General features: G+C 46.6%; 1 protein-coding gene across 3 annotated transcripts in view; it reads left to right on the top strand.

Moving 5' to 3' along the window:
- Nucleotides 1–23,400, top strand: part of si:ch211-26b3.4 (connector enhancer of kinase suppressor of ras 2) — a 137,337-nt gene that overhangs the window by 2,236 nt on the left and 111,701 nt on the right. The window lies entirely within an intron of this gene.

The following is a 23,400-nucleotide window of genomic DNA, read 5'->3' as shown; positions in this document are numbered from 1 at the left end:
ACTATTGGCAATGTTAAATTGGCTTAATGTGATGTCTGCTTAAGGACTGCTTCGGTATCATTTAGGCCATCTATCGTGGGAAGTTTATATGCAGGTTATCAACAAACATTTCATTGTCTAGCAGAAACATTAAAATAAGAATGAAACAGTAAGAATGGTTTGCTGTAGATCACACTTCAAATCAATAATGTTAGCAAATGTGTTATTTGCCTGTTTCCACTGCCATCACTAGGAAAAGAAAATTCAGTTTTTGCTGTTTTTTATCAGTTTAAGAGAAGGGATGCTATAAAATTATGTAAAGTGACAATTATGTGAATCATGCATAGCAATAATGTAAAGTAATTACGCCATTCATCCATCCATCCATTTTCGGCCGCTTATCTGGGGTCGTGTCGTGGGGGCAGCAGCCTCAACAGAAAGGCCCAGACTTCCCGCTCCCCAGCCACTTGGGACAGCTCTTCCGGGGGAATCCCAAGGTGTTCCCTGGCCAGCCGAGAGACATAGTCCCTCTAATATGTCCTGAGTCTTCCTTTAGGTCTCCTCCCAGTTGCACATGCTTGGAAAACCTCACCAGGGAGGCATCCTAACTAGATGCTGGAGCCACCTCAACTGGTTCCTCTCACTGTGGAGGAGCAGCGGGTCTACTCCGAGCCCCTCTTAGATCACCGGGCTTCTCACCCTATCTCTAAGGGGGAGCCAAGACACCCTGCAGGGAAAACTCACTTGTAATCACGATCTCGTTCTTCCGGTCACTACCCAAAGCTCATGACCATAGGTGAGGGTAGGAACGTAGATCGACCGGTAAATCGAGAGCTTCGCCTTCTGACTCAGCTCTCTCTTCACCACGACAGACCGGTACAACGCCCGCATCACTGCAGATGCAGCACCAATCCGCCTATCGATCTCACGCTCCACCTTTCCCTCACTCGTGAACAAGACCCTGAGATACTTAAACTCCTCCACTTGGGGCAGGACCTCACCCCTGACCCGGAGAAGGCATTCTGCCCTTTTCCGATTTAAGACCATGGTCTCAGATTCAGAGGAGCTGATTCTCATCCCAGCTGCTTCACAGTCAGCTGCGAGTCGCTCCAGCGAAAGCTGAAGATCACGTTCTGATGAAGCCAACAGGACCACATCATCTGCAAAAAGCAGAGACCTGATCCTCAGACCACCAAAACGGATCCCCTCCACACCTTTGCTGCACCTAGAAATCCTGTCCATAAAGGTTATGAACAGAATCGGTGACAAAGGCCAGCCTTGGTGGAGTCCAACCCTCAATGAGAATGAGGCAACATACTGGCGGCAATGCGGACCAAGCTCTGATACCAGTCATATAAGGACCTGGTACTTTATACTACCAAAGTACCCATCCGGGAGCTGAATATTGTACATTTTTAAACTCACTGTACACACTATAAAAATAGCTTCTCTAAGGTTTAGAAAATCCCTGAACATTTGTCCAAATTTGAAATACCCCCCAAAAGAGAAAGCATTTATCTAGATTCATAGTCTTCTAAGTCAGGAGAATCTTTAAAGCTTTGTTGGAAACAAATTTACGGATTCATTTTCCTCCAAGAACAACAAGAAAGTCCAGTTGTTTCCAACAGAACCTTCAAGACACCAACAAGGAAGGATTTATTGAACTTCCTGCATCTTCTTGCTGTTTCTTTTTAATTGTGCCCACTTTCATGACCCCTTCAACATGACATATACGGTCTTTTCCATGTAGAAGTCTCACATCTTCATTTAATCCCAGCCTATTTGTTAAAGTCAAATTATAATCTATCACCTGACCTGACAGGAATCTAACTTTGCTTGAAGAGTTGAATTCAAGCTGCACAGAGAAGCGACTTCATGAGCGTTAATCAGTTTCCCTCTGGGATTAATAAAGTCTTTTTGAATTGAATTGAAATGAATTGTTTCCAGATGATTTAGTTGTTGATTTTACAGATTTTTAAATGATCACAACCCTGTGTGTGTGTGTGTGTGTGTTTAGAAAAACTATCATGATTCAATGGTCTGATTTGAATGAAACTCTAGGAACTGATTGGAGTCAACCCAATTCAAGACGACATCCACAGTTAAAAGACAATCACAAACTGCTATAACTCCTAATTCACAGATCCTGAGTTAGAATCCATTTGAAAGTAGCTGTTCATCACTCAGGATTCTCTCAGAGCACAACATTTTTGTTGAAATATTTTTTGACCACACATCTGGGTCAGCCCTAACGTGGCCTGCCAGACTCCTCCTCTGGGAGGGTCTGGGAACTCTCCTATTCAAATAGCCCCGCCCCCTGAGAATTCTAACTGAGCCAATCAGCACTGAGCAGCAAACATCTGGTTACTCACAGGCAGAGAGGCACATGAGAGGTGGGACTGAAGGGGATCACAACACGCCCTATAGGTAATAAATAAATAAATAAATAAATAAATAAATTAAAAAAATAAAAAATTGTAAGTCGCTTTGGGTAAAAGCGTCGGCTAAGCACATAAACAACAACTAACCAGCTCAAAAATAACCAATCAGAAAAAAGATGGAAATGCCGACTTTCCAGCGCGACGCTGTGGGTTTTTAGCTGTATTAAAAAAACAGCGCCTGGCGACAGCGCAAACATCTTTTATTTTTTTTAGAAGAAAGGCTTTTAGCGCTTCTACTTGTCGTGGTTTTAAAGACATTCAGGTTATTTAGAACAGAGGAAAGAGCTGCAGCGAACTCCACTTCAGTCGCCATGTTCGACAAAGTCGGCGTTGTGGTGTGTGACGTACGCTGCTCAGCACTGATTGGCTCGGTTAGAATTCTCAGGGGGTGGGGTTATTTGAATAGGAGAGTTCACAGACTCTTTATCTGTGCAGAATTAAACAGAGGAGGAGTCTGGCGGGCCAGGCTAGGTCAGCCCTGTTAGGTTTTGATAGAAAAGGTGCATTTTTTAGGTCTCACATCATCACCCGCTTTAGATAACCCTCCCACTGTCCTAATGGGGGTGACCCCTTCAATCCTGCTCAGTGGTCAACTTTCCTTGCGGGGTCACCCATGAAGACAGTGGGAGGGTTAAACATTTTAAAACTCATATTTAAACTTATTTTAAAGGGGGAGCAATGCTGGTTGGGGCATTATAGATGTTACCATAAATTAAAACAGACAAGATGTACTTGTTAGGACACATTTTATGACTTTTTTTCTTAAATGATATTTTTGTGGTTGATACAAAACATGTTCATTAAATTCTTTGCACTAAATACCTCTCACATAAAACAGTTTCAGTACCTTCCAGAATGAGCTGTTTCAGGGCCCTATCACTTTAAGAAAAGAAGCTGGAGCTGGCCACGCCCACCCATTCACCGCCCAAGCTGCTATAAGCTGAGAAGCTCTGACACCCAGGAAGGGCCCAGAGTAGAGCTTCTATTCCTCCGCCAGCAGCTCTTTCATGCACATGAGAGTTGCTTGTGTTTCCCTGCTTGTGACATCACAAAAAGGGATTTTTTAAAACGGCTTGTTTTAGGCACATAATTCCTAAAACCAAACACTGAAAGAAAAAAGATGGATGGATTTTTTTTCATGTTTGGAGAGTTTATAGAGACAGTAGAGTCCCACAAGGCTTAATTAGCACATGTCCCCTTAAGCAAAAGTTAAGAAAACAGTAACTGGTTTTGTAGCAGTTACAAGCAAACTAGATGTAACGAGTCTTGTGAGTTAGAGCTGCATTCTTACAGCAAATCATCCTTCACCAGCTGAATAAAAACTAGCAGCATCCCAGGCACCTCAGTCGACAGCTGCTCTTTTACCTCGACAGCCCATCCTTGTCATATGAAAGAATGTCAGACAGAGAGCTGTGATCCTGGGTAGTCCTACTGAGAAAACCTGACACTGCTGGATGCCATGCAGACAAAGCAGGCTATACTATGGATCTCTGACTGCTGTAGAAAGACTGCTCCGACAGCGAAACAGTGGTGAGGCTCACAGAAAGATGACTCATCAGCAGTTGTTATGATTTGAACACCCACACTAGAGGAGTTTCCTATATGTGTGTGTGTCTGCTGAGGTGTGTGCAGTCATTCGATGATGCAATGGAGGTGTTAGATGGCACGGTGTGTACTGAACATGTGACAAATGAAAGAAAAGTGGACCTCTCCATGCCCTGTCTGTGGTGTGCTCTTCTTCATGAGAACGCCCTGAGTATGTGTGGCCTGCTAATGCAGACCACGCTGTTGGAATATAGCTGTTCACTTTTCCTGCAGTGATCTGTCTTCTCCCCTGTGCGTGCTGATGCATGTAAAAATGAAACGGGACGTTTAGCACACGCACAACGAGAAAACCTTAAATTCTGCCGCAGATGTTGGTCACGGGCTTTGGAATTGAGGGGAAAGCTCATCGGTCTGAGCAGAGGACTCCAGTTCCACACTGTGTCCCTTGATTTAGCCTCCTGCTGACATGGTGAGAAAGTCTGAGCTGGAGAACACTCTCCTCCCTGTGGCTCTCACCGTGTGCCTGCCGTAGTTTCAGCTGCATTAAAGATTGAACAATGTTCCTTATTAAGGGGAAACACACACATACACACCTACCGCTGGAAACTCTTCCTCCACTCTTCTGCCTCCAAAGTAGTCCACTCATTATGGATGCACATGCTCATGAGAATGCACGTTTACTCAAGTATGTTGTAACACATGCATGTGTACACACAGACACATGCACAGGCACAAACTCCACTTTAAGTGGGGCATCGGTAGTCATGGAAACACGATCCGATCGCATTTGAGTCACAGCACATGTCATAAGATGGAGTTGCTACACAAAGAGACACACATAGACACACACTTGTCAACCTCCCGCTTCATGGCCCAAAGTGGTGAGGAAGAGATCGGAGAGCAGGGACATTGATTCAGAAACGGGGAGGTGCAAAGCCAAATGAAAGAAAGGCCGAGGAGATGTGGGGAGGAAATGAGAGGGGAGGGGAAGGGCGTGAAGGAGAAAGAGGAGAGGAGATGGCAGAGTGGTTAGGGGAGACGCTGTGGGCATGATATCAAAGCCACCACTCCATCCGGCTGCTTGGACAGTGGGTTCTGTGTGTGTGTGTGTGTGTGTGTGTGTGTGCGCGCGTGCTTTTTGTAGGTTGTTTTTGCACTTTTTGTTACAGACCAGCCATTTTGCAAAATGTATAAGCATAAAAATGTTTCATGTAAGTTCTCTAAATTACTAATATTTTAAATAAATTTAAAGGAATCAACCTAGAATTTCTTCTTACTTTTTGCTGTAATATATATATATATATATATATATATATATATATATATATATATATATATATATATATATATATATATATATATATATATATATATATATATATACTCACACAGTACATATATACACCATATATACATTTATATATGTATATATATATACACTGCATATATATATATATATAAAGCCTCTCCCTGGGCTGCCACCTTACTGTGGTGGAGGGGTTCCAGAGTCTCAATGATCCTAGGAGCTAAGTTGTCTGAGGCTTTCTGCCTCTGGTAGGGTCCCCCATGGCAAACAGGTCCTAGGTGAGGGATCAGACAAAGAGCAGCCTGAAGACCTCTTATGATGAATTATATAAATGGAAACCGTGTTCCCTCGCCCGGACGTGGGTCACCTGGGCCCCCCTCTGGAGCCAGGCCTGGAGGTGGGGCACATTGGCGAGCGCCTGGTGGCCAGGCTTTCACCCATGGAGCCCGGCCGGGCACAGCCTGAAGAGGAAATGTGGATCCCCCCTCCCATGGGCTCACCACTTATGGGAGGGGCTAAAGGGGTCGGGTGCAGTGCGTGACGGGTGGTAGTCGAGGGCGGGGACCTTGGCGGTCTGATCCTCGGCTACAGAAGCTGGCTTTTGGCACATGGAATGTCACCTCTCTGGTGGGGAAGGAGCCTGAGTTGGTGTGTGAGGTTGAGAGGTTCTGACTAGATATAGTCGGGCTCACCTCAACGCATGGCTCTGGAACCAGTTTCCTTGAGAGGGGTTGGACTTTCTACCACTCTGGAGTTGCTCCCACTGAGAGGCGCCGAGCAGGGGTGGGCATAGTTGCACCCCATCTCGGTGCCTGTACGTTGGGGTTTACTCCAGTGAATGAGAGGGTAGCCTCCCTCCGCCTATGGGGGGGGGGGGGGGGGGGAACGGGGGGGACGGGTTCAGACTGTGGTCTGTGCTTATGCACCAAACTACAATTCAGACTACCCACCCTTTTTTGGAGACCTTGGAGGGGGTGCTGGAAAGTGCTCCTTCCGGTGACTCCCTCGTTCTGCTGGGGTACTTTTAACGCTCACCTGGGCAACAATAGTGAGACCTGGAGAGGTATGGTTGGGAGGAACGGCCCCCCGATCTGAATTCGAGTGGTGTTTTGTTATTGGACTTCTGTGCCAGTCATGGATTGTCCATAATGAACACCATGTTCAGAAATAAAGGTGTCCATATGTGCTCTTGGCACCAGGATACCTTAGGCCGCAGCTCGATGATCGACTTTGTTGTTGTTTCGTCTGACCTGCGGCCGCATGTCTTGGACACTCGGGTGAAGAGAGGGGCGGAGCTGTCAACTGACCACTACCTGGTGGTGAGTTGGCTCAGATGGTGGGGGAGGATGCCGGTCAGACCAGGCAGGCCCAAATGTATCACGAGGGTCTGCTGGGAACGTCTGGCAGAGCCTCCTGTCAGAAGGAGCTTCAATTCCCACCTTCGACAGAACTTCCAAAATGTTCCGGGGAGGCGGGGGACATTGAGTCTGAATGGACCCTGTTCCGTGCCTCCATTGCTGAGGCGGCCGACCGGAGCTGTGGTCGCAGGATCCTCGGTGCCTATCTTGGTGGCAACCCCCAAACCCGCTGGTGGACACCGGCGGTTAGGGATGCTGTCAAGCTGAAGAAAGAGTCCTATCAGGTCATTTTGGCCTGTGGGACTCCAGAGACAGCTGACAGGTACCGGCAGACCAAGCGGAATGCGGCTCGGGTGGTCGCCAAGACAAAAACCCGGGCATGGGAGGAGTTGGTGAGACCATGGGGCAAGACTTCCGTACGGCTTAGAGGAGATTCTGGTCCACTATCCGGCGCCTGAGGGGGGGAAAGCAGTGCACTACCAACACTATCTATTGTGGGGACGGTGTGCTGCGGACCTCTACTCAGGACATTGTGGATTGGTGGGCAGAATACTTCGAAGACCTCCTAAATCCCACAGACACGTCTTCCAGTGAAGAAGCAGAGTCTGGGGACGTTGGGTTGGCCTCTCAAATCTCTGGTGCTGAGATCACTGAGGTGGTTAAAAAGCTCCTCTGTGGCAAGGCTCCAGGGGTGGATGAGATCCGCCCGGAGTTCCTTATGGCTCTGGATGTTGTGGGGCTGTGTTGGCTGACACGGCTCTGCAATATCGCGTGGACCTCGGGGGCAGTCCCACTGGACATTTAAAAAGGGGGACCGCAGGGTGTGTTCCAACTACAGGGGGATCACACTCCCGAGTCTTCCTGGTAAGGTCTATTCAGGTGTTCTGGAGAGGAGGGTCCGTTGGATTGTTGAACCTCAGATTCAGGAGGAGCAATGTGGTTTTCATCCTGGCCGTGGAACACTGGAGCAGCTCTATACCCTTAGGGGGATTCTGGAGGGTGCGTGGGAATTTGCCCAACCAGTCTACATGTGTTTTTTGGATTTGGAGAAGACGTATGACTGCGTCCCTCGGGGGGCCCTGTGGGGAGTACTCCGGGAGTATGGGGTACCAGGCAAGTAATAGATCAGTTGATTGTGATGACTTTGACATGTCGACATGTCACTAGTAAAATAAATTATAGTGTGTTATAGATCATCTCACCTATATATGTAATCTAATTAACTGGAGCATTTCCAGAAAAAAAATTGACTGCCAAAGTAATTTGACCGTATAAAAATGGAGACGAGCATGTTTACAATTTATAGACCATTTCCCTGCTTCCTCAGTTCTCAAAAATACTAGAAAAAATATTTGTTGCCAAACTGTAATGATCCACTGGCAAGACCCGGAAATTCAGCCACATAACACAGGATGAGCAGTAAAAGATGATGTTTTATTGATTCAAACCGAGGATGGTTGCTTGGGATGAAGGAAAAAAAACGCTTGGAGGAGCTGCAGAGAGAGAGAGAGAGCGCAGGTGAGGAACTGATTTCTTGAAGTTTTGCAGAACCAGAGAGATGACAGAGCTGCTTAACTAACCTGCAGTGGAGATTGGCAGCCAGGAATTTAAGCAGGAGGGATGTCAGACAGCAGGGGGTGAGGGTTTATTTCCATGTGGGAAGTGGATGGAGGAGAGCCAAGGCAAAAATGTTCAGGGGGTGAGATCCAGAATTCACTTGAAACACACAAGGCAGGCAAGAGGTCATACACGAGGAGGCAGAGATTTGAATACTTGCAGTTGGATTAGGCAGGTCTCTGTGGTCAATGTCCAGAAAACGGGTCAGGTATCCGTGAGGCAGAGAGGCTAACAGGATCCAGGAAGGGTCGAGCAAGAGGCGAGGTCAGGGGCATAAACTTGGTCAGAACAGAAGACAGGAACATGGCCTTGGTCTTGGTCTTGGTCAGATGGCTGGATATCTGTAGCAGAGAAGCACACAAGATAATCTGGCAGAGTGGACAGGGAGGTGGAGGGTTTGAAAAGTGAGGGGAGCAGGTGGAGATAATCAGGTCAGGCACAGGTGAGCATGATGATCCTAATGAGTGCAGGTCCCAGAGAAGAGCAGCATTACCCATTTTAGGCCGCACATTTCTGGCCAGACAGAATATTTTGAGTAGTAGTAGTCAGTAGGGATTTAGGGCCAATCATTCAACAACAATGGCATTCATTGTAATTTATGGAAAGGATTTCCACAGAAAGTGACAGGAAGAATTATGCAGTAAGTATTTTTGTTGATCTTAAGAAAGCATTTGACACCACAGATCACTCCATTCTGTATGGAAAATTTAGCAAGTATGGTATCAGGGGAGTGGCACTTGATTGGATCATAAGTTATTTAAGAAACAGGCAACAACATGTACAGATACACAATGGGTGTTAGAGAGTGCTCCTTCCAGTAACTCCTTTGTTCTGCTGGCGGACTTTACTGCTCGCATGGGCAATGACAGTAAGACCTGGAGAGGTGTGGTGGGGAGGAATGGCCCCCATGATCTGAATTCGAGTGGTGTTTTGTTATTGGACTTCTGTGCTAGTCATGGATTGTCCATAATGAACACCGCGTTAAAGCATATAGGTGTCCATATATGCTCTTGGTACCAGGATACCTCAGGTTGCAGCTCGGTGATTGACTTTGTTGTCATTTCATCTGGTCTGTGGCTGCATGTCTTCGACACTCTGGTTAAAAGAGGGGCGGAGCTGTCAACTGATTACTACCTGGTGGTGAGTTGGTTTCGATGGTGGGGGAGGGTATCAGTCAGATCTGGTAGTCCCAAACATACTGTGAGGCCTAGTCCAAACATAGCCGGGTTTTTTAAAAACGAATATCCGCCCCTCCAAAAACTTGCATCCACACCACCTCGTTTTAAAAAAAACTCTGTGCACACGTACCCGGATAAATAGGTTGTTAAGGACATGCCAGACCTGTAGGCGGCAGTACTTCCCCCGTTCTTAACCTCGTCCTTCGTCTGTGGTCTTCCGCAAGGAGCAGTAATTCCGCTTGCAAAAACAAACAAGCAGAAAGCGCTTGGACAATTGATAAAGCGAGCGCAGCTCTGAGGACATCCATGCTGTCGGCTAGTGTAAACACAGGTCGCACACGTGATGTCAGCATTTTTTGTCGCGGAAAGTGACGTTGCGGACCTTAAAACTCTGGTTTTGTCCGTCCACACGCAGACACCCAAAACGGAGAAAACGCAGATCTTCACTTTGGCCGGAGTTTTTAAAAAGATCCGTTTTCGTGTGAAAAAACTCAGTTTTCGTGTGGACGACAGGCCAAAACGTAGAAAAATACCTACGTTTGGGCAGATCTCCGGCTACGTGTGGACAGGGCCTGAGGATTTGCTGGGAACATCTGGCGAAGTCTCCTGTCTGAAGAAGTTACAATTCCCACCTCTGACAAAACTTCCAAAATGTTCTCGAGGAGGTGGGAGACAGTGAGTGTGAGTGGGCCATGTTCCGTGCTTCCATTGTTGAGGCGGTCGACCGGAGCTGTGGCCACAGGATTATTGGTGCCTGTCATGGTGGCAATCCCTGAACTCGCTGGTAGACATCAATGGTTAGAGATGCCGTCAAGCTGAAGAAAAAGTCCAAGCAGGTCTTTTTGACCTGTGGGACTCCAGAGGCAGCTGATGGGTACCTGTAGGCCAAGCGGAATGCGACCCAGGTGGTCACAGAGGCAAAAACCCAGGCGTGGGAGGAGTTTGGTGAGACCATAGTACAAGATCTCCGTATCCAAAATACTTCGAAGACCTCCTCAACACCACCAGTGAGGAAGTAGAGTCCGGGGACTTTGGGATGGGCTCTCCAATTTTTAGTGCTGAGGTCACTGAAGTGGTCAAGAATTTCCTCAGTGGCAAGGCTCCTGGGGTGGATGAGATCCGCCCAGAGTTCCTTAAGGCTCTGAATGTTGCAAGGTTGTGTCGCTGATGCGGCTCTGCAATATCGCGTGGACATTTGGGGAAGTTCCACTGGATTGGCAGACCAGAGTGATGGTCCCCCTATTTAAAAAGGGTGAGTTCCAGCTACAGGGGATCACACTCCTGAGCCTCCCTGGTAAAGTTCTGGAGAGGAGGGTCTGACGATTGTCGAACCTCGGATTCAAGAGTAGCTATGTGGTTTTCGTGCTGGCCGTGGAGCACTGGACCAGCTCTGTACCATTAGGCGGGTCCTGGAGGTGTGTGGACGTTTGCCCAACCAACCTGCATGTGTTTTGTGGATTTGGAGAAGGTGTTCGACCCTCGGGAGGTCTTTTTGGTGGTACTTCGGGAGTATGGGGTATCAGGCCCTCTGATACTGGCTATTAGGTCCCTATATGACTGGTGCCAGAGCTTGGTCTGCATTGCTGGCATTAAATCTACTAAAATCACAATATTTGCCTATCTGATGATTATCCAACAAATCTGCAATCATTTCTGGAATGTTTTTCCACGTTAGTTTAGATCTACAGCATGTACCGTATTTTCCGGACTATAAGCCGCTACTTTTCCCACGCTTTGAACCATGCAGCTTATAATGAGGCGCGGCTTTAGTCAACCAGAAAGGATGGATGCTGGAAAGTCTAATGAAGGAATGGATAAAGGAGCGCTACGGAAAGCGCCCAGGAGGATTTTTTTCACAGTAAAACGTCGCTGCTTGTTTTCCCAGCTTCACCCCGGAATGATGACAGCAACACGGATAGCGACACTGACATCGCCACAGAAAAGGTGTGTGACTAAGCTCTTCTGAGGCTGTTCAACTCCGACACGGAAGAAGATGACTTCAGTGGTTTCAGTGCGCAGGAGGACGATGAATAAACTAATCAATAACTTTTCTGTTTTGTTTGATACTGATCAGTTCAGTTACGTTCCGTTAAACTACGTTTTCAATTCAGTAGAAATCTGCGGCTTTTAGCCCGGTGCGGCTTATATTGAGGTGCGCTCTATAGAGCTCCGGGAGTTGACGTCACATCTCCCGGCATGCAACAGTTCAAATCGAAACGGCGCCATATTGGCAGGCAGAAGCCCGCAGCTGGACTATTTGTTATTGTCAGAAAACTCAATCAAACAGGAACTATGGTAGATTCCTGTTGTGCCCCAGGATGCAGAACAGACACGGACGACATAAGGAATGAGCCTTCTACAGGATTCCCCAAGATCCGGAGCGCCGCAAACATTGGATCATTGTAATAAAACGCGCTAGTGACCGGGCTAAAATGAAACTGTGGGACCCCGAGAGTAAAGGTTTTCACTTATGCAGCGACCACTTCATATCAGGTACTTAAACCAACGTTTCCTCAACTGTGTATGGTATTTATTTTAAATGCTTTTATTATGATTCTTAGTGGGCTTCCTAAACTTATTTTGGCGTGGCTTTTTCTGTCTTATTACTCACAGCAACAAGTAAACGTCACGTAAAACGTTGCCTCGTGAGTTCTGCGTGCTGCCGTTTACGTGTTTTATGATCACAGCAACTAACCGGCTAAGCTGTATTTCATTTTTAAGCAATGGTTGATCAATTGTCAGATCACACATAAAAAGCACTTTGGATTGCTATTATCTGTCTCACCGAGACAGATCTCAGACAGATCCTGAGACGCTCCTGCCTGACATATTTATTTTATTCACGGAAAAAAATCAAACTAGTGATTTCTCTTGGCGTTCAGTTTATACATTCAAACAGCACAGCACTCTATTTAAACTACTTACGTGTAAATCTGTTATTTGTCCATCCATTTTCATCCGCTTATCCGGAGTCGGGTTGCGGGGGCAGTAGCGTCGAGAGGCCCAGACTTCCCTCTCCCTAGCCACCTGAGCCAGCTCCTCCGGGGGAATCCCAAGGGGTTCCCCGGCTAGGTCCGGTAAGAAGTCCGCTCCGACAGCTTCTGGCGTTTTAAAAAAGTACCCCAGGGGCACGGTAAGGGTCGGTTTTAAAGTGTGAAGTAAACTCCAACGAAGTAAAATCCAAGCCGATCCCGTTCACGTTCATGGTTAGATCCGTGCTTGTTTAGCTTTTTTACCTGCCAATATGGCGTCTACTAACTGAGAGTCACGTGGGGTCCGGAGCTCTATAGTCCGGAAATTACGGTAAGCACAAGTTCTCAATTTTTTTAAACTTTATTTATCATTTAGCAAACTATGAACATATGAGAACATTTTCTTAACTCAAATCAAGTGTTGAACAAATAATGAGAGAAACAGGGAGGCCTAGATTGTTGATATAACTTTATTATAAAAATGAACATTTGAATCCCTGGGATAGTTGATGAAACACTTGTTTCATGAGGGTGTCAGACCTCATCAGAGCTGGAAGCTGCATCAGTGAGGAGTTTGATTGTGAGGATATTTCTGCTGAAAACATGTCTGGTTCTGATCATGAACCCGTGTTTTTGGAGTCATATACTCACGTATTCAGACACATTTCTTGTGGGTCATCAGTTTAAGTGGCAGACACACATAAAAGCTTCCCAAATGAAACTATTTCTCAAACAGCCTTAAACATTACATGCAAGTATTTTCTTTCAACCAGATTGTATTTTAACAAGTTGAGCCATCCTCCTAGCACTTTTCTGTATCTGGCCCTGTTTTCTTTCGCCCTCTGCTTGGGCCTCACAGGACAGTTCACTTGACGGCAAACCAGAAATGCCACATTCTTCAGAATATTCAGCCATGATTCCATGAATATTTCACATTAGGGATATTTTTAGAAAGAGTTGTGTTTTTTTTTCTTCACACTTTCCGATGCTCTCAAGCAATCTCACAAATGAGACCAGAACAGAGGAACGGGAGTCTTTTCTCACTTTCAGCTCAGACTGGAAGATGAGAAACCAGGAGGTCGGGCTGGACTTCTGCATGTGTTCAGTATCGCTGCAGGATCCTGCGCGGCAGCATCATTCACTCCTGCTTCACTCCGGTTGCCTTGGCAACCCCTGTGTTTCTGATTGGGGTGATTTGATTTTGCCCAGAAACAATGAAATGAAAGATAAATCTGTTAATAATAGATTTATGGTCATGGCCCAGAACACTGATCGTAAAGATCAAAAGACAGTAAATCACAATGCATTTGAGTCAAATATAATAGATGGTGCTGTTTTACTTTATCTACAGCATTTATATATTTATCTAATAAAAGCAAACCTTCAGAAATAAATTCTGTTCTTTTTGGAGTTTGCAACAAAACATTTTAAGATCAAAATATTTTATTGCTAATAATCACACAGAGAAACATAACACATCTAATACCCAAATGTTTTAATTTCCAAAAATCTACACTCACTTTGTAACAACCAATTTTTGTTTTTACAAAAAAAATCTTTAGCTATTAAAGTTTTAAGCTGTCGTGCTTTATTCTTAAAAACTGTGATCAGAATGGTTATTCTAAATTTTTATTTTAGTTTCATAGAAATAAAAAGCTGTCAAAATATATTTTTAAAGAAAACTTTACTTAATAAAGCTCTTGAAAGCAAAAAGCTTGAGTTTTCACACTTTGCCTGACATGCTGCAGGCAGCAGTCTTTCTTATTTAAACATGCATGAATATACGAGAGATGCATTGAAACAGCATAAAAAATAAAAACAGAGAAATCAGAGTGTTAGTAGTTGACACAGTAGTGTCGTGGGAAAGAAAATCAGGATTTTGTTATATGAAATTACACAAAAAGACTCAAATGTCTTCTTTTATTAACCTCCATATTAAATAAGTAATTTGGAAGGTTGTATAATGTCTATAGACCCCTTGAACAGTGACTTCACGTGTCCACAACTCCGCCCCATAGCCCTTGGCTGGAGAGCAAGAAGCCGGCATCTTCCCGTCTAACGCCGTTTATAGCAGCAACACAGTAAGGCGGCACAAGTAGATGACAGGAGGACAGTAAATTCTACATCTTAGGTGTGTTCTTGCTGTGTCGTGGTTCTAATTCCATGCTGTCGTTCTTTTTTAAAATACAAACAGTTTCATTACCTGTTTTCCCGCTACGTTTCGTCTGCGGCTGCAAACTTCCTCAGGCTGACGCTGATGGTGGCGTCACTTCCTTCTCCGTTTATACGCGGGCAGCAGAGGACGTTGTCGCCCTCTGCTGCCCGCTCTCCCCTCTCCAACGATGCAGTCCCATGCACGGTCCAACGTGTAAACCCCACCGTCCCTGTTCATGGTCCCACATCCACGTCTCCTTAAAGACCTGCGGATACCCGACATGGGCAATAAACAAAGGAAAACAACAAACAACAACAGAAAGAAAAGAACAACCTAAGCAAAGAACCAGAAACCCAGAAGGACAAGAACCAGAACCAGTGATAACCCTACCATACATCAAAATAAGAGCAACAATGAAAAAACACAACATCAACACACCAACAAAACCATACACAACAGTTAGAAACAGACTAGCGCACCCGAAAGACAAGATACCAGCTGGACTTAAATGTGGAGTCGTTTACGAAATCCCATGCAAACTCTGCAATAAAACATACATAGGAGAAACCGGACGCCAACTCAACACACGAACAATAGAACATAGAAAGGAGTGTGAGAAAGAAACAAGTCAAAAACACACAAGAGCAGCAAAAGAAGAAGCAGAAAGCACAATAAAGAAGTCAGCCGTAACAGATCACTGCACAAGAGAAAACCATATAATGGACTGAGACAACACAAGGATCATAACCACCGAACAACAAAAGATAAAAGAAGCTATCGAGATAAGGAGACGTGGACGTGGGACCATGAACAGGGACGATGGAGTTTACACGTTGGACCGTGCATGGGACTGCGTCGTCGGAGAGGGGAGAGCGGGCAGCAGAGGGCGACAACGTCCTCTGCTGCCCGCGGATAAATGGAGATGGAAGTGACGCCACCATCAGCGTCAGCCTGAGGAAGTTTGCAGCCGCAGACGAAACGTAGCGGGAAAACAGGTAAACAAAACTGCTCTGTGTTTTAAAACAGAACTACAGCATGGAAGTAACACAGGTTTCCAGCTGATTAAAAAACACTGAAGGCAATAGTTAACGACCAGTTCTAGTGGATAAACCACCCACATCGTGGCAGACAAAGTCTCACGACAGAACAAAACGTTAAAATATCTGCCCCACATGTCCAGAAACAAACAAGTTAAAGCCATCTAATGTGCTTTTTTCATGCAATTATGTGCCGCTGTGGGGTATGAAGAGCTGGGGGGAAATGGCCGGCTCAGAGGCAACAGCGGGGAGGAAAAGCCCGCTGCTGATCAGTCCTGAGACATAACCGTGTGAAAATGATGTGGCGTGTAGCTCTATTTGACCTGCAGTAACGCTCTTGCTTCCAACGAAACACATTCAAGCTAGACTAAAACTTGCAAGAAAAATGTATTTTGGAATAAAGTTTTACAGTCAGAAGATTCAGACATTCGTCCACCAATGGGAGTCAAGCTGAGGCTTTAAATCCTTAGTTATAACTATCAGGCACGGTGGTGGTAGCATCATGTTGTGGTAGTGGGTACAATAAAAAAAAGGGGGAGGACCACCTCCAAATCTTCACCTGAAATGATCAGCTAGGTGAGACGTGGACACTAGAGGCACAAGACGATGAATCACATCAGGACTGGCTTCTGATTGGATGAATCGGGTTAACATCTTAATGACCATCCTAAGACCGTGACTGCAACTTAAGACTACAGGAAACAACTTAGTTTAGATGAACTACATCAGCTCTACTTTCAAAAAGTACTTTCAAAACTCCTCACAAAACACTGAAGATGTCATTTAAATGGTCCAAATCAGTGATGTAAAGACCCGAGTTAATTTGATGGTCATGCCTCTGATTGGTGTCTGTAAACGTGAAACGGTGAGTGTGAGGTTAGGCGTGTTTCTGTGCCTTCAAGCTATTTTAAGAGGTAGTTACTGTATTTGCAGCAACAAAACACCTCAAAGAAGGAAATGATTGTAGTTAACGGCAAAAATAAAACTTCGTTCATCATCTAAATGTGATTTTCAGAAAACAACTGAGTCTTTTCCATGAGAAGTGATTCAAGAGTTTATGTTTAGAGAAAATGTGAAAACACTCCACACACTTTAAGGTGAGCGCGCTTTCAAAAGAAAAAAAAAACCCACAATTGATTTAGTCAATCTGAGTGTTACAGAGGTGTTGGTATGGCCTTTGGAAAAGTTTTCTGAGCTTCATGTGTGCTTCAGATATCTGGAGAGTTGCTGGATCTCCGCTGCTTCTGTCTCTTCATCAAAGGCATATTTGTACCATTTTAAAAATTAATGAAATAATTATTTAATAAGTTAACCACCTGAAACACAAGCTATGGTTTGATTTATTTATTCTTCACAGCTACTTTGGATGAGTGGAAGAAAAAAAACACTTTATTCATGAACTTATAGTAGTTCGAATACGCATTCCAGTTCATGACAGATAAACCGATAAAAGGAATCAGATCTTCCTATGAAGAAAAACGAGACTTTTGTCAAATATTTTAATTTAAAACTTAAACGATGAAATATGAAAACACGTTATTTCAATAATAACATGAAATAACGGCTATTTTTCATTGTGAAAAACAGTTTCACTGAATCGTTGTTGATGCACTTTTGCATCGAAGGATTAAACTTCAATTCTAATGACACAATGAGCGATTAATAGCTCTTTTGTTGCCATGGTGACTGTCCATCTCTCATCGTCTTATTTCATCTTTCTTTGAGCTCCCACAGCGAGAGCGTGAGTAATTCAGACATCCATGTCACGGGCTGCAGGATCTATCTTCCTGTTCTGTTACTATGGCAGCGCACCACTTAAATAGCATCTGCAACATCTGTCAAGTCGAGTAAATCGCTGCCAAGACTGTCGATGATTTTAACTTAAGACTGTTTTCATAAATTCAGTTTAAAAAAGTTAAATAAGGGATTAAAAAGAGGGATTTATGAATCTTACTGTTTAAAATAATCAACTCAAAAATAGCGTCATGTCCCACTGGTACCATGCCATTCCTAGAGAGGACATTGGCTTCTTGCATTAAATTATTTTATTTTGTGATAATAATGTATTTATAATTTGTTAATTATGGAAAATTGAAACCTACACTAAATATTTACTGACAATGCTCGATATTTTCATAACTGATGAGGTCCTGTTGATCCAAAAGAGCACGGCAGGCTACAATATTTTTGCCCGTGTGTGTGTGGTTAGAGGGATACTAATCATTGTCTTGAGCCAGTAAGTGCTTTATAGGGTTCAGGAAAGGCCACCCAGCCCCTATCGCCCCTTGTGGCTAGATTATTCAACTTGCAGCTTCAGAAAAATTGAGCTGACATACCTGGCGCTGCGGTCATTTCAGCTCTTTGATGAAGATGTTAAAAAGACAATAAGCAAATGCCCACTAGGGGGTGCTAAAAGAAAGCCAAAACTGCCTAGTTTCTCTTTAATATCTCTTAAACCGCTGGACGGATTTTAATGAAACTCTCACAAAGTTAGATGTACATCTTTGATTGGCGACGGTGGCACAGGACTTAAGTGCTTGCCCCGTGATTGGAAGGTTGCAGGTTCAAGCCCCGCTCAGTCAGTTGCTGTCGTTGTGTCCTTTGGCAAGACACTTATGCTAGCGGTGGTCGGAAGGACTGGTGGGGCCTGTGACGGCAGACTCGCCTCTGACAGGGAGCCCCGTGGCAGCTGTGGCTATATTGTAGCTCATCACCATCAGGGTGTGAATGTGTGTGTGAATGGATGAATGACTGTGTTGTAAGGCGCCTTGGGGGTTCCAGGACTCCAGAAGGCACTATATCAAATTCAGGCCATTTACCATTAGTATTTGGATTAAATTTGCTTCAAGATGGCCGTCACAGCTTACTGACATTAAAGAAGCCCAAAAATGGCTCCAGCGTACTCAGTTTTACCAACGTTGAACTAAAGTTAGACATAGAAGCTAAGCTTTTATCAATCAGGTGTGTCTGAAGTTGTCAAATTTAGATGTTTCTCTGCTTCATCACACTTGATTTTAATCAGCAGGTGATTGACGGGCTTTGCAGTGTTTGATGAGGTGCTGAACAGGTGATTAAAGTGTTTACTCAGGTGTGTTGGAGCAGGGAAACAACTACAACATTAAAGTCCCATTAGTTGTCACACACACAGGTGTGTGTGCGAAATTTGTTCTCCACATTTGACCCATCCCCTGGGGCAGCGGTGAGCTGCAGACACGGCTGCGCTCGGGAACTATTTGGTGGTTTAACCCCCCAATCCAACCCCTTAATGCTGAGTGTCAAGCAGGGAGGCATTGGGTCCCATTTTTCTAAGTCTTTGGTATGACCCGACCAGGAATTGAACCCTGATCTCCCAGTCTCAGGGTGGACACTCTACAACTAGGTCACTGTGCTGGTGCCCTACAGGACCAGCTCAAAGCCCTTTGGCGGCTTTAGTGTGCTTCCAGAGTAAACCGTATTGGAAATGCCTCAAGTGTTAAGTAGAAACACCACAAGTGTTAAAACAAAAGTTTAGATCCATACAGTTATTTTTAGACTACTTTGCATCACACTCAAATCAATCAGATGGTGCAGCCAAAGAAAAAAGCTGCATGCTATTACAAGAACATGAATGGGTGAACATGAATACATGCTACAGTCAGATGAATAAATACATGTAAAAAGACTGCCAGACTTGTGGGAGCTTTAGCTAGAGGATGAGCAGCAGTCGATTTTACCCGTTTTCACAGCTGGAGCTGCCACAGGCCTGTGTGCAAGCCCACGATCAGAACAGCTCTCCATGCGGTAACCTTGAATCATTTCATTTAAAACAAATGCTAACAAAAGGTACAACCGGGGTTTCCCAAAGGGAAGGCATTCCATTAAATGAATTCCACTTGTGGTGCTGCCGTTGGATGGGAAACGGCTGTTTGTGCTGCTCATAACAAGATCGCTTCTGCATGTCTCTCAGAGCAACAGGAGGCTTCTATTCTGTCTTTAAGGTCCCATGGTAAGGTGCCTCCTGCTCTTGATACTCCATGTGTGTGTGTGTGTGTGTGTGTGTGTGTGTGTGTGTGTGTGTGTGTGTGTGTGTGTGTGTGGTGACTGTATTAAGGTGTGACCACACTGTCTGCTCCTCTTCCCTTGGGCATCAGTGTTTTCCTCACAGCTCCACTGGGCTTTAACAACAAAACAACAGTAGCTGTAATTGTACTGGTATGTGTGATTATTGTGCTGGGTGTGTGTTTGTGTTCTATCTATCTATCTATCTATCTATCTATCTATCTATCTATCTATCTATCTATCTATCTATCTATCTATCTATCTATCTATCTATCTATCTATCTATCTATCTATCTACCTATCATCTATCTATCTATCTATCTATCTATCTATCTATCTATCTATCTATCTATCTATCTATCTATCTATCTATCTATCTATCTATCTATCTATCTATCTATCTATCTATCTATCTATCTATCTATCTATCTATCATCTATCTATCTATCTATCTATCTATCTATCTATCTATCTATCTATCTATCTATCTATCTATCTATCTATCTATCTATCTATCTATCTGTCTGTCTGTCTGTCACGAACTCCTCCAGCTGACTGCATTCCATTCATTCCTGCCACCAACATGGCGACTGACGTCATCACGCCGACACTACTTAAGGAAGTGCCGGCGTTTCATTCATTGCTCAGTCATCGTTTCTCACCAGACTTTGTATCGAGTCTCCAGGCTTACCAGCCCTCTAAACACTCAAACTACACCTTCAGGAGATAACCACGCCGGTTATCTCCGTCTCTCCGCGTCTGGGCAACAGAACTCTCAGTCACGCTTCAGATCTGCCAACGAACCTGACAGGATGACTGAGCCCCAAGTTGACCCAGCGGAGTTCGCGCGTCTGCGTGCCGAAGTGGCTCAACAGCGCGCAATCTTGGATCAGCATACGGCAGACATGAACCAGCTCCGTGCCATAGCTGATCGCCAAGCCACCAAGATTGAGTCACTCACCGAGCTAGTACTCCAGCTGACCACCGCTCTGCAACGTCAGACCGCAGCTGTTAATGACAGGATGGAACCACGCCTCAGCCTTCCAGAGAAGTGGGACGGAACCAGGGGATCCCTGGAGGGCATGTTGGCGGCCCTGGCCATGACTTTCGAGTGCCAGCCGGCACGCTACCCCACATCCTGCTCTCGTGTCGCCCTGCTGACCTCACTGCTGACAGGTCGAGCCGGTGAATGGGCGGCGGCTCTTTACAATCAGAAATCTCCTGCCTGCAATGACTATGAGACTTTTGTAAAGGAGATGAAAAAGACTTTTGTGCACCCCAGCAGCGAGGTCTCGGACGAGACGCGGCTGCTTCAGCTCCGCCAGGGCTCCCAGACGGCGGCTCAGTACACCTCTCGCTTCCGGACGACAGCAGCTCGGTTGAGGTGGGATGACGCCGCCCTAAAGGCAGTTTACCTGGAGGGACTGTCACCGAGAATCCGGGAGGGCATGATCGGGCATGAGGTCCCAACCTCCCTGGACCTGGCAGTGGATCTGGCTCTCCAACTGGACCGCTGCATCCTGAACCGGCCGAGCACCATGTCAGCCCCCATACACACCAGGACGTCACCCCGCCGGCCGGCTCACCAACCGACGGAGGAGCCGATGCAGCTGGGACATCTTCCCCCTGAGGAACGGGCACGGCGCTACCAGGAGGGAAGATGCGCTTACTGTGGGGATTTGGGTCACCACCGTGGCACGTGCCCAAAACGACCGGGAAAAGGTCCCTCCGGGTCAGAGTAGGAGCTGTCCCGCCCGGAGTCTCCACTTTTCCGGCTCCACACCGAACCACTCTCCCAGTCTCCCTCCACCTGGACCAAGGCCCGACCAGACTGGAGGCACTTTTAGACACTGGGGCTGCGGAGTGTTTTGTCGATCACGGACTGGTTACTCGGCTCATGATACCCCTCACCGCCCTCGACCGACCCATTCCCGTGACCTCTGTGGACGGCCGGCCCATCATGCCATACCCTCTCACCCACCGAACTCAGGGTCTCCGCATGACTATTGACCAACACCGGGAGACCCTCCACTTCCTGGTCATCCAGGCTCCGGCTACGCCTCTCATCCTGGGTCATTCCTGGTTCTGCCGCCGCGAGCCTCACATCTCCTGGTCCACCAGTAAAGTCCTGGCCTGGGGCACGGGTTGCCATAACCACCGGGACTCCCCTGCACCTCGGACTGGAGCAGCCCCTCCCACAGACGTAGACCTGACGCTCATCCCTCCTCAATACCACGACCTCGCTCAGGTCTTCGCTAAAGAACCCACTACCAGGTTACCTCCTCACCGACCCTACGACCTGGAGATCAGGCTCCAGCCCGGCACCACCCCCCCTCGGGGTCGCCTGTTCTCCCTCTCTCCGGCGGAAACCCGGGCTATGGACAATTATATAACTGATGCTCTGCAGAAGGGATTCATCCGACCCTCAACATCCCCCGGGGCTGCGGGGTTTTTCTTTGTTAAAAAGAAGGAGGGGGATCTCTGGCCCTGCATAGACTATCGAGGGTTAAATAAAATAACGATCCGGGACTGTCACCCTCTCCCTCTCATGGGCACCGCTCTGGACGCCATCACTTCATCCGTATTAAGGAAGGTGAGGAGTGGAAGACCGCTTTTATCACGCCCACTGGCCACTATGAATATCTGGTGATGCCTTTTGGACTCTGCAACAGCCCCGCCGTCTTCCAGCGGTTCATTACAGATGTGCTGAGAGACATGTTGGGTCGCTGGGTCTTTGTCTATCTAGATGACATCCTCATCTACTCCCGCACGGCCGAAGAGCACATCTGGCATGTTCGAGCTGTTCTGTCCCGCCTCCTGGATCATGGACTTTACTGCAAACTGGAGAAGTGTGCGTTTCACCAGGAGTACACCTCCTTCCTGGGTTTTACCATCTCCTCCCGGGGCCTGAAGATGGACCCCCAGAAGGTTCAGGCCGTAGCTCAGTGGCCTCTACCAACGACCCTGAAGCAGCTGCAAAGCTTCCTGGGTTTCTCGAACTTTTATCGGAGGTTTATACGCAACTTCAGTTCCCTCGCAGCGCCTCTGACCTCACTCACCAAAACCACCAATCAGCCTCGCCCTTTTCGCCTTACTCCAGAGGCTGTCCGTGCTTTCCATGATCTGGTCGGACGTTTTACTAAAGAACCCATCCTCCTCCACCCGGACCAGACCCGGCCCTTCGTCGTGGAGGTGGACGCCTCGGATGTGGGAGCGGGGGCCGTTCTCTCGCAACGGGATCCAGACTCTAAGCTCCACCCATGTGCCTACTTCTCCCGGAAGTTTTCCCCCACACAGCAGAATTACGGAGTCGGCGACAGAGAGCTGCTGGCAATAAAATGGGCGCTGGAGGAATGGAGGCAGTGGCTCCTGGGGACCACCGGTCCCTTTCTGATCTGGACTGACCACCAGAATCTCATTCATCTACAGACTGCCCGCCAGCTCAACCCTCGTCAGGCTCGGTGGGCCCTCTTTTTCGAGCCGTACCACTTCCATATCGCCTACCGGCCCGGCTCCAAGAACCTCAAGGCGGACGCTCTCTCTCGGCGTTTCGCACCAGATGCCGCCCCCCCGGAGCCTCGGACCATTCTACCGGCTCAACGCTTCCTGGCCTCCCTCCAATGGCCGTTGGGGCGGTCTATACAGGCGGCACTTCCTGGCGATCCAGCGCCGCCGGAGACCCCACCGAACCGTCTCTACGTTCCCGCCTACTGCCGGCAAGAGGCGCTCACGTGGGGGCATTGTTCACGGCTCGCGGGACATCAAGGACAAGCC

This window comes from Nothobranchius furzeri, chromosome 1, assembly GCF_043380555.1.
Source record: "Nothobranchius furzeri strain GRZ-AD chromosome 1, NfurGRZ-RIMD1, whole genome shotgun sequence".
NCBI lineage: Eukaryota > Metazoa > Chordata > Actinopteri > Cyprinodontiformes > Nothobranchiidae > Nothobranchius > Nothobranchius furzeri.
Note: the sequence above shows the minus strand (reverse complement) of the source record. Positions and strands in the feature narration are given on the sequence as shown.